Source organism: Rhinopithecus roxellana, chromosome 21, assembly GCF_007565055.1.
Source record: "Rhinopithecus roxellana isolate Shanxi Qingling chromosome 21, ASM756505v1, whole genome shotgun sequence".
Lineage (NCBI taxonomy): Eukaryota > Metazoa > Chordata > Mammalia > Primates > Cercopithecidae > Rhinopithecus > Rhinopithecus roxellana.
This window is the reverse complement of record NC_044569.1, coordinates 21,191,709-21,201,009: the sequence shown is the minus strand read 5'-3', so window position 1 is coordinate 21,201,009 and position 9,301 is coordinate 21,191,709.

The following is a 9,301-nucleotide window of genomic DNA, read 5'->3' as shown; positions in this document are numbered from 1 at the left end:
TGCAAAAACAGGCCAAAATGTAAAGACCATCGAGGCTAGGAAGAAACTGCATCAACTAACGAGCAAAATGACCAGTTAATATCATAATGGCAGGATCAAGTTCACACATAACAATATTAACCTTAATGTAAATGGACTAAATGCTCCAATTAAAAGACACAGACTGGCAAACTGGATAAAGAGTCAAGACCCATCAGTCTGCTGTATTCAGGAGACCCATCTCACATGCAGAGACATACATAGGCTCAAAATAAAGGGATGGAGGAGATCTACCAAGCAAATGCAGAACAAAAAAAGCAGGGGTTGCAATCCTTATCTCTGATAAAACAGACTTTAAACCATCAAAGAATCCAAAGAGAAAAGAAGGCCATATAAATAATGGTAAAGGGATCAATTCAACAGGAAGAGCTAACTCTCCTAAATATATATGCACCCAATATAGGAGCACCCAGATTCATAAAGCAAGTCCTTAGAGACTTACAAAGAGACTTAGACTCCCATACCATAATAATGGGAGACTTCAACACTCCGCTGTCAACATTAGACAGATCAACGAGACAGAAAGTTAACAAGGATACCCAGGAATTGAACTCATCTCTGCACCAAGCGGACCTAATAGACATCTATAGAACTCTCCACCCCAAATCAACAGATTATACATTCTTCTCAACACCAAATCGCACTTATTCCAAAAATTGACCACATAATTGGAAGTAAAGCACTCCTCAGCAAAATGTAAAAGAACAGAAATTATAACAAACTGTCTCTCAGACCACAGTGCAATCAAACTAGAACTCAGGACTAAGAAATTCAACAAAACCGCTCAACTACATGGAAACTGAACAACCTGCTCCTGAATGACTACTGGGTACATAACGAAATGAAATCGGAAATAAAGATGTTCTTTGAAACCAATGAGAACAAAGATACAACATACCAGAATCTCTAGGACACATTTAAAGCAGTGTGTAGAGGGAAATTTATAGCACTAAATGCCCACAAGAGAAAGCAGGAAAGATCTAAAATTGACACTCTAACATCACAATTAAAAGAACTAGAGAGGCAAGAGCAAACACATTCAAAAGCTAGCAGAAGGCAAGAAATAACTAAGATCAGAGCCGAACTGAAGGAGATAGAGACACAAAAAACCCTCCAAAAAATCAATGAATCCAGGAGTTGGTTTTTTGAAAAGATCAACAAAATTGACAGAACGCTAGCAAGGCTAATAAAGAAGAAAAGAGAGAGGAATCAAATAGATGCAATAAAAAATGATAAAGGGGTATCACCACTGACCCCACAGAAATACAAACTACCATCAGAGAATACTATAAACGTCTCTACGCAAATCAACTAGAAAATCTAGAAGAAATGGATAATTTCCTTGACACTTACACTCTCCCAAGGCTAAACCAGGAAGAAGTTGAATCCCTGAATATACCAATAGCGGGCTCTGAAATTGAGGCAACAATTAATAGCCTACACACCAAAAAGAGTCCAGGACCAGATGGATTCACAGCTGAATTCTACCAGAGGTACAAGGAGGAGCTGGTACCATTCCTTCTGAAACTATTCCTATCAATAGAAAAAGAGGGAATCCTCCCTAACTCATTTTATGAGGCCAACATCATCCTGATACCAAAGCCTGGCAGAGACACAACCAAAAAAAGAGAATTTTAGACCAATATCCCTGATGAACATTGATGCAAAAATTCTCAATAAAATACTGGCAAACCGGATTCAGCAGCACATCCAAAAGCTTATCCACCATGATCAAGTGGGCTTCATCCCTGGGATGCAAGGCTGGTTCAACATTCGCAAATCAATAAACGTAATCCAGCATATAAACAGAACCAAAGACAAGAACCACATGATTGTCTCAATAGATGCAGAAAAGGCTTTTGACAAAATTCAACAGCCCTTCATGCTAAAAACGCTCAATAAATTCGGTATTGATGGAACGTACCTCAAAATAATAAGAGCTATTTATGACAAACCCACAGCTAATATCATACTGAAGGGGCAAAAACTGGAAAAATTCGCTTTGAAAACTGGAACAAGACAGGGATACCCTCTCTCACCACTCCTATAAAACATGGTGTTGGAAGTTCTGGCTAGGGCAATCAGGCAAGAGAAAGAAATCAAGGGTGTTCAGTTAGGAAAAGAAGAAGTCAAATTGTCCCTGTTTGCAGATGACATGATTGTATATTTAGAAAACCCCATCGTCTCAGCCCAAAATCTCCTTAAGCTGATAAGCAACTTCAGCAAAGTCTCAGGATACAAAATTAATGTGCAAAAATCACAAGCATTCTTATACACCAGTAACAGACAAGCAGAGAGCCAAATCAGGAATGAACTTCCATTCACAATTGCTTCAAAGAGAATAAAATACCTAGGAATCCAGCTTACAAGGGATGTAAAGGACCTCTTCAAGGAGAACTACAAACCACTGCTCAGTGAAATCAAAGAGGACACAAACAAATGGAAGAACATACCATGCTCATGGATAGGAAGAATCAATATCGTGAAAATGGCCATACTCCCCAAGGTTATTTATAGATTCAATGCCATCCCCATCAAGCTACCAATGAGTTTCTTCACAGAATTGGAAAAAACTGCTTTAATGTTCATATGGAACCAAAAAAGAGCCCGCATTGCCAAGACAATCCTAAGTCAAAAGGACAAAGCTGGAGGCGTCACGCTACCTGACTTCAAACGATACTACAAGGCTACAGTAACCAAAACAGCATGGTACTGGTACCAAAACAGAGATATAGACCAATGGAATAGAACAGAGTCCTCAGAAATAATACCAGACATCTACAGCCATCTGATCTTTGACAAAGCTGAGAGAAACAAGAAATGGGGAAAGGATTCCCTATTTAATAAATGGTGCTGGGAAAATTGGCTAGCCATAAGTAGAAAGCTGAACCTGGATCCTTTCCTTACTCCTTATATGAAGATTAATTCAAGATGGATTAGAGACTTAAATGTTCGACCTAATACTATAAAAACCCTAGAAGAAAATCTAGGTAGTACCATTCAGGACATAGGCATGGGCAAGGACTTCATGTCTAAATCACCAAAAGCAACGACAGCAAAAGCAAAAATTGACAAATGGGATCTAATTAAACTAAAGAGCTTTTGGACAGCAAAAGAAACTACCATCAGAGTGAACAGGCAACCTACAGAATGGGAGAAAATTTTTGCAACCTACTCATCTGACAAAGGGCTAATATCCAGAATCTACAAAGAACTCAAACAAATATACGAGAAAAATACAGACAACCCCATCAAAAAGTGGGGAAAGGATATGAACAGACATTTCTCAAAAGAAGATATTCATACAGCCAACAGACACATGAAAAAATGCTCATAGTCACTGGCCATCAGAGAAATGCATATCAAAACCACAATGAGATACCATCTCACACCAGTTAGAATGGCAATCATTAAGAAGTCAGGAAACAACAGGTGTTGGAGAGGATGTGGAGAAATAGGAACACTTTTACACTGTTGGTGGGATTGTAAACTAGTTCAACCATTATGGAAAACAGTATGGCAATTCCTCAAGGATCTAGAACTAGATGTACCATATGACCCAGCCATCCCACTACTGGGTATATACCCAAAGGATTATAAATTATTCTACTACAAAGACACATGTACACGTATGTTTATTGTGGCACTATTCACAATAGCAAAGACTTGGAATCAACCCAAATGTCCATCTGTGACAGACTGGATTAAGAAAATGTGGCACATATACACCATGGAATACTATGCAGCCATAAAAAAGGATGAGTTTGCGTCCTTTGTAGGAATATGGATGCAGCTGGAAACCATCATTCTTAGCAAACTATCACAAGAACAGAAAACCAAACACCGCATGTTCTCACTCATAGGTGGGAACTGAACAATGAGATCACTTGGACTCGGGAAGGGGAACATCACGCATTGGGGTCTATCATGGGGATGGGGGAGGGGGGAGGAGGGAGGGATTGCATTGGGGAGTTATACATGATATAATTGATGAATTGATGGGTGCTGACGAGTTGATGGGTGCAGCACACCAACATGGCATAAGTATACATATGTAACAAACCTGCACGTATGCACATTACCCTAGAACTTGAAGTATAATAAAAGGAAAAAGAAAAAGAACTCCGGAGGCAATTGCTACCCTCTTTTTATGGAATGTGGCAAAGTGATATTGGGAAGCCCATAGGGGCCCATGGTGAAAAGGAAAAAAAAAAAATATTCCTTAGATAATAATTAGAGGGAACTTTCTTGAGAGATTGCTTTCTGATGTGTGACTTAATCACACAGAGTTCCAACCTTCCTTCTTGGTAACAGTTTTGCTGACACTGTTGTCGTGGATTCTGCAAAGTGATATTTGGGAGCTCATTGAGGGCTATGGGATGAAAAGGAAATATCCTCAGATGCAGATGAAAACTGGAAGGAAGCCCTTTGAGAAACTGCGTTGCCCATGTGTGAATGCATCTCACAGATTTACACTTTCTCTTCTGTAATCAGTTTGCTGAAAAAGTTTTCTGGAAATCTGCAATGAGATACATCTTAGTGCAATGAAGCTCACGGTGACAAAAGAAATGTCGACAGATGGAAACTAAAGAGAAGTTTTCCAAGGAACTTCTTGGTGATGTGTGAATTCATCTCACAGAGTTACATTTATGTTTCGTGGAGCAGTCCATTAGCACTATCTTTGAGGAACCTGAGAAGGGCTTCCTTGGATCGTATTGAGGGCTACGCTGATAAAGGAAATATCATCCATTCAAAACTTGAAAAAAGCTGTATGAGATTCTTCTTTCTGATCGGTGAATTCATCCCACAGAGTTACAACTTAGACCCCAGTAAGCAGTTTGCTAACACTGTTTTCGTGGAATCTGCAAAGTGATATTTGGGAGCCCATAGGGGCCCATGGTGAAAAAGGAAATAACCTCACATAATCATTAGAGGGAAGCTTTCTGAGAGATTGATTTCTGATGTGTGACTTCATCACACAGAGTTCCACCCTTCCCTTCTTGGAACAGATTGCTAACACTGTTGTCGAGGATTCTGCAAAGTGATATTTGGGAGCTCATTGACGGCTACGGTGAAAAAGGAAATACCCTGAGATCAACACTGGAAAGAAGCCTTCTGAGAAACTGCATTGCCATGTGTGAATGCAAATCACAGAGTTACACGTTTCTCTTAAGTTATCAATTTGCTAACACAGTTTCTGGAAATCTGCAATTAAATACTTCTGAGCCCAATGAAGCTTATGGTGACAAAGGAAATATCCTCAGATGAAAAGATGAAGGAAGCTTTGTTTTGAAACTTCTTGGTGATGTGTGAATTAGTCTCACAGAGTTACACTTATGTTTCGTGGAGCAGTCCATTACTACTGTCTTTGAGGAACCTGAGAAGGGCTACTTTGGACTGCAATGAGTCCTATGCTCATAAAGGAAATATGATCATTTCAAAACGTGAAAGAAGCTTCCTGAGAAACTTCTTTCTGAACTGTGCATTCATCTCACAGAGATACAACTTGGACTTCAGGAAGCAGTTTGCTAACACTATTTTCGTGATATCTGCAGAGTGGTATTTGGGAGCCCATAGGGGCCCATGGTGAAAAAGGAAATATCCTCAGATAATAACTAGAGAGAATCTTTCTGATAGATTGCTTTCTGATGTGTGACTTCATCACATATATTTACACGCTTTCCTTCTTGGAACAGTTTGTGAACACTGTTGTCGTGTATTCTGCAAAGTGATATTTGGGAGCCCATAGGGGCCCATGGTGAAAAAGGAAATAAAATCACATAATAACTATAGAGAAGCTTTCTGAGAGTTTGCCTTCTAATGTGTGACTTCATCACACAGAGTTCCACCCTTCCCTTCCTGGAACAGTTTGCTAACACTGTTGTCTTGGATTCAGCAAAGTGATATTTGGGAGCTCATTGAGGGCCATGGTGAAAAAGGAAATATCCTCAGATCAAAACTGGAAAGATGCCTTCTGAAAAACTAGATTGCCATGTGTGAATGCAACTCAAAGAGTTACACTTTTCTCTTTAGTGATCAGTTTGCTTACACAGTTTTCTGGCAATCTGCAATGGGATATTTTTAGCGCAATGAAGCTTACGGTGACAAAAAAAAATATCCTCAGATGAGAACTAGAAAGAAACTTTCTTAGAAACTTCTTGGTGATGTCTGAATTCATCTCACAGAGTTACACTTCCGTTTCTTGGAGCAGTCCATTAACACTGTCTTTGAGGAACCTGAGAAGGGCTGCTTTGGATCATATTGAGGCCTACGCTGATAAAGGAAATATCATCAGTTCAAAACGTGAAAGCCTTCTGAGAAACTTCTTTCTAATCTGTGAATACATCTCACAGAATTATACCGTAGACCTCAGGAAGCAGTTTGCTAACACTCTTTTCGTGCAATCTGCAGAGTGATATTTCGGAGCCCATAGGGGCAGTGGAGAAAAAGGAAATATCCTGACATAATAACTAGAGAGAAGCTTCCTGAGAGATTGCTTTCTGATGTGTGACTTCATCACACAGAATTCCACCCTTCCATTCTTGCAACAGTTTGCTAACACTGTTGTCCTATATTCTGCAAAGTGATATTTGGGAGCTCATCGAGGGCTATGGTGAAAAAGGAAATATTCTCACTTAATAACGAGAGAGAAGCTTTCTGAGAGATTGCTTTCTGATATGTGACTTCATCACACAGAGTTCCACCCTTCCCTTCTTGGAACAGTTTGCGGACACAGCTGTCGTGGATTCTGCAAAGTGATATTTCGGAGCCCATTGAGGGCTATGATGAAAAATGAAATATCCTCAAATCAAAACTGGAAAGAAGCCCTCTGAGAAACTGCATTGCCATGTGTGAATGAAACTCACAGAGTTACACGTTTCTATTCAGTGATCAGTTTGCTAACACAGTTTTCTGGAAATCTGCATTGGGATACTTCTTACCGCAATGAAGCGTTTGGTGACAAAGGAAATATCCTCAGATGAAAACTAAAAAGAAGCTTTCTTAGAAACATCTTGGTGATGTCTGAATTCATCCTACAGAGATACACTTATATTTCATGAAGCACTCCATTAACCCTGTCTTTGAGGAAGCTGAGAAGGGCTTCTTTAGAACACATTGACGCCTACGCTGCTAAAGGAAATATCATCAGTTCAAAACGTGAAAGAAGCTTTCTGAGAAATTTCTTTCTGATCTGTGAATTCATCTCACAGAGTTACGCCATAGATCTCAGGAATCAGTTTGCTAACTCTCTTTCCGTGGAATCTGCAAAGTGATATTTGGGAGCCCATAGGCGCCCATTTTGAAAAAGGAAATATCCTCAGATAATAACTAGAGAGATGCTTTCTGAGAGATTTCTTTCTGGTGTGTGACTTCTTCACACAGAGTCCCGCTCTTCCCTTCTTGGAACAGTTTGCTAACACTGTTGTCGTGGATTCTGCAAAGTGATATTTGGGAGCTCATTAAGGGCGATGGCGAAAAAGGAAATATCCTCAGATCAAAACTGGAAAGAATCTTTCTGAGAAACTGCGTTGCCATGTGTGAATGCAACTCAAAGAGTAACAGGTTTCTCTTCAGTGATCACCTTGCTAACACAGTTTTGTGGCAATCTGCAATTGGATACTTCTTTGCACAATGAAGCTTACGGTGAAAAAGGAAATATCCTCAGAGGAAAACTAGAGAGAAGCTTTCTTAGAAACTTCTTGGTGATGTGTGAATTCATCTCATAGAGTTCAACTTATGTTTCATGGAGCAGTCCATTACCACTGTCTTTGAGGAACCCTCAAAGTGCTTTTTTGGATTGTATTGGGGCCTATGATGTTAAAGGAAATCTCATCAGTTCAAAACGTGAAAAAGGCTTTCTGAGAAACTTCTTTCTCATCTGTGAATTCACCTCATCTTGTTACAACTTAGACCTCAGGAAGTAGTTTGCTAACACTCTTTTCGTCGAATCTGCAACGTGATATTTGGGAGCCCATACGGACCCATGGTAAAAAAGGAAATAACCTCAGATAATAAATAGAGAGAAGTTTTCTGAGAGATTCCTTTCTGATGTGTGACTTCATCACACAGAGTTCCACCCTTCCCTTCTTGGAACAATTTGCTTACACTGTTGTCATGGATTCCGCAAAGGGATATTTGGTAGCTCATTGAAGGCTATGGTGAAAAAGGAAATATCCTCACATCAAAACTGGAAAGAAGCCTTCTGAGAAACTGCATTGCCATGTGTGAATGCAACTCACAGAGTTACACGTTTCTCTTCAGTGATCAGATTGCTAACACAATTTTCTGGCAATCTGCAATTGGATACTTCTTAGCACAATGAAGTTTATGGTGACAAAGGAAATATCCTCAGAGGAAAATTAGAGAGAAGCTTTCATAGAAACTTCTTGGTGATGTGTGAATTCATCTCTCAGAGTTACACTTATGTATCGTGGAGCAGTCCCTTAAAACTGTCCTGGAGGAACCTGAAAAGGGCTTCTTGGATCGTATTGTGGACTACGCAAATAAAGGAAATATCATCAGTTCAAAACGTGAAAGAAGCTTTCTGAGGAACTTCTTTCTCATCTGTGAATTCATCTCACCATGTTACAACTTAGACCTCAGGAAGCAGTTTGCTAACACTCTTTTCGTTTAATATGCAAAGTGATATTTGGCAGTCCAAAGGGCCCATGGTGCAAAGGAAACATACTCACATAATAACTAGAAAGAAGCTTTATGAGAGATTGCTTTGTGATGTGTGACTTCATCACACAGAGTTCCACGCTTCCCTTCATGGAACAGTTTGCTAACACTGTTGTCGTGGATTCTGCGAAGTGATATTTGGGAGCCCAAAGGGGCCCATGGTGAAAAAGTAAATATCCTCACATAATACCTAGAGAGAAGCTTCCGGAGAGATTGCTTTTTGATGTGTGAATTCATCACAGAGAGTTGCAAACTTTACTTCTTGGAACAGTTTGCTTACACTGTTGTCATGGATTCTGCAAAGTATTATGTGGTAGCTCATTGAGGGCAATGGTAAAAAAGGAAATATTCTCAGATCAAAACTGGAAAGAAGCCTTCTGAGAAACTGCATTGCCATGTGTGAATGCAACACACACAGTTACACGTTTCTCTTCAGTGATCAGTTCGCTAACACAATTTTCTGGAAATCTGCAACTGGATACTTCTTAGCGCAATGAAGCTTACGGTGACAAAGGAAATATCCTCAGATGAAAACTAGAAAGAAGCTTTCTTAGAAACTTTTTGGTGATGTGTGAATTTA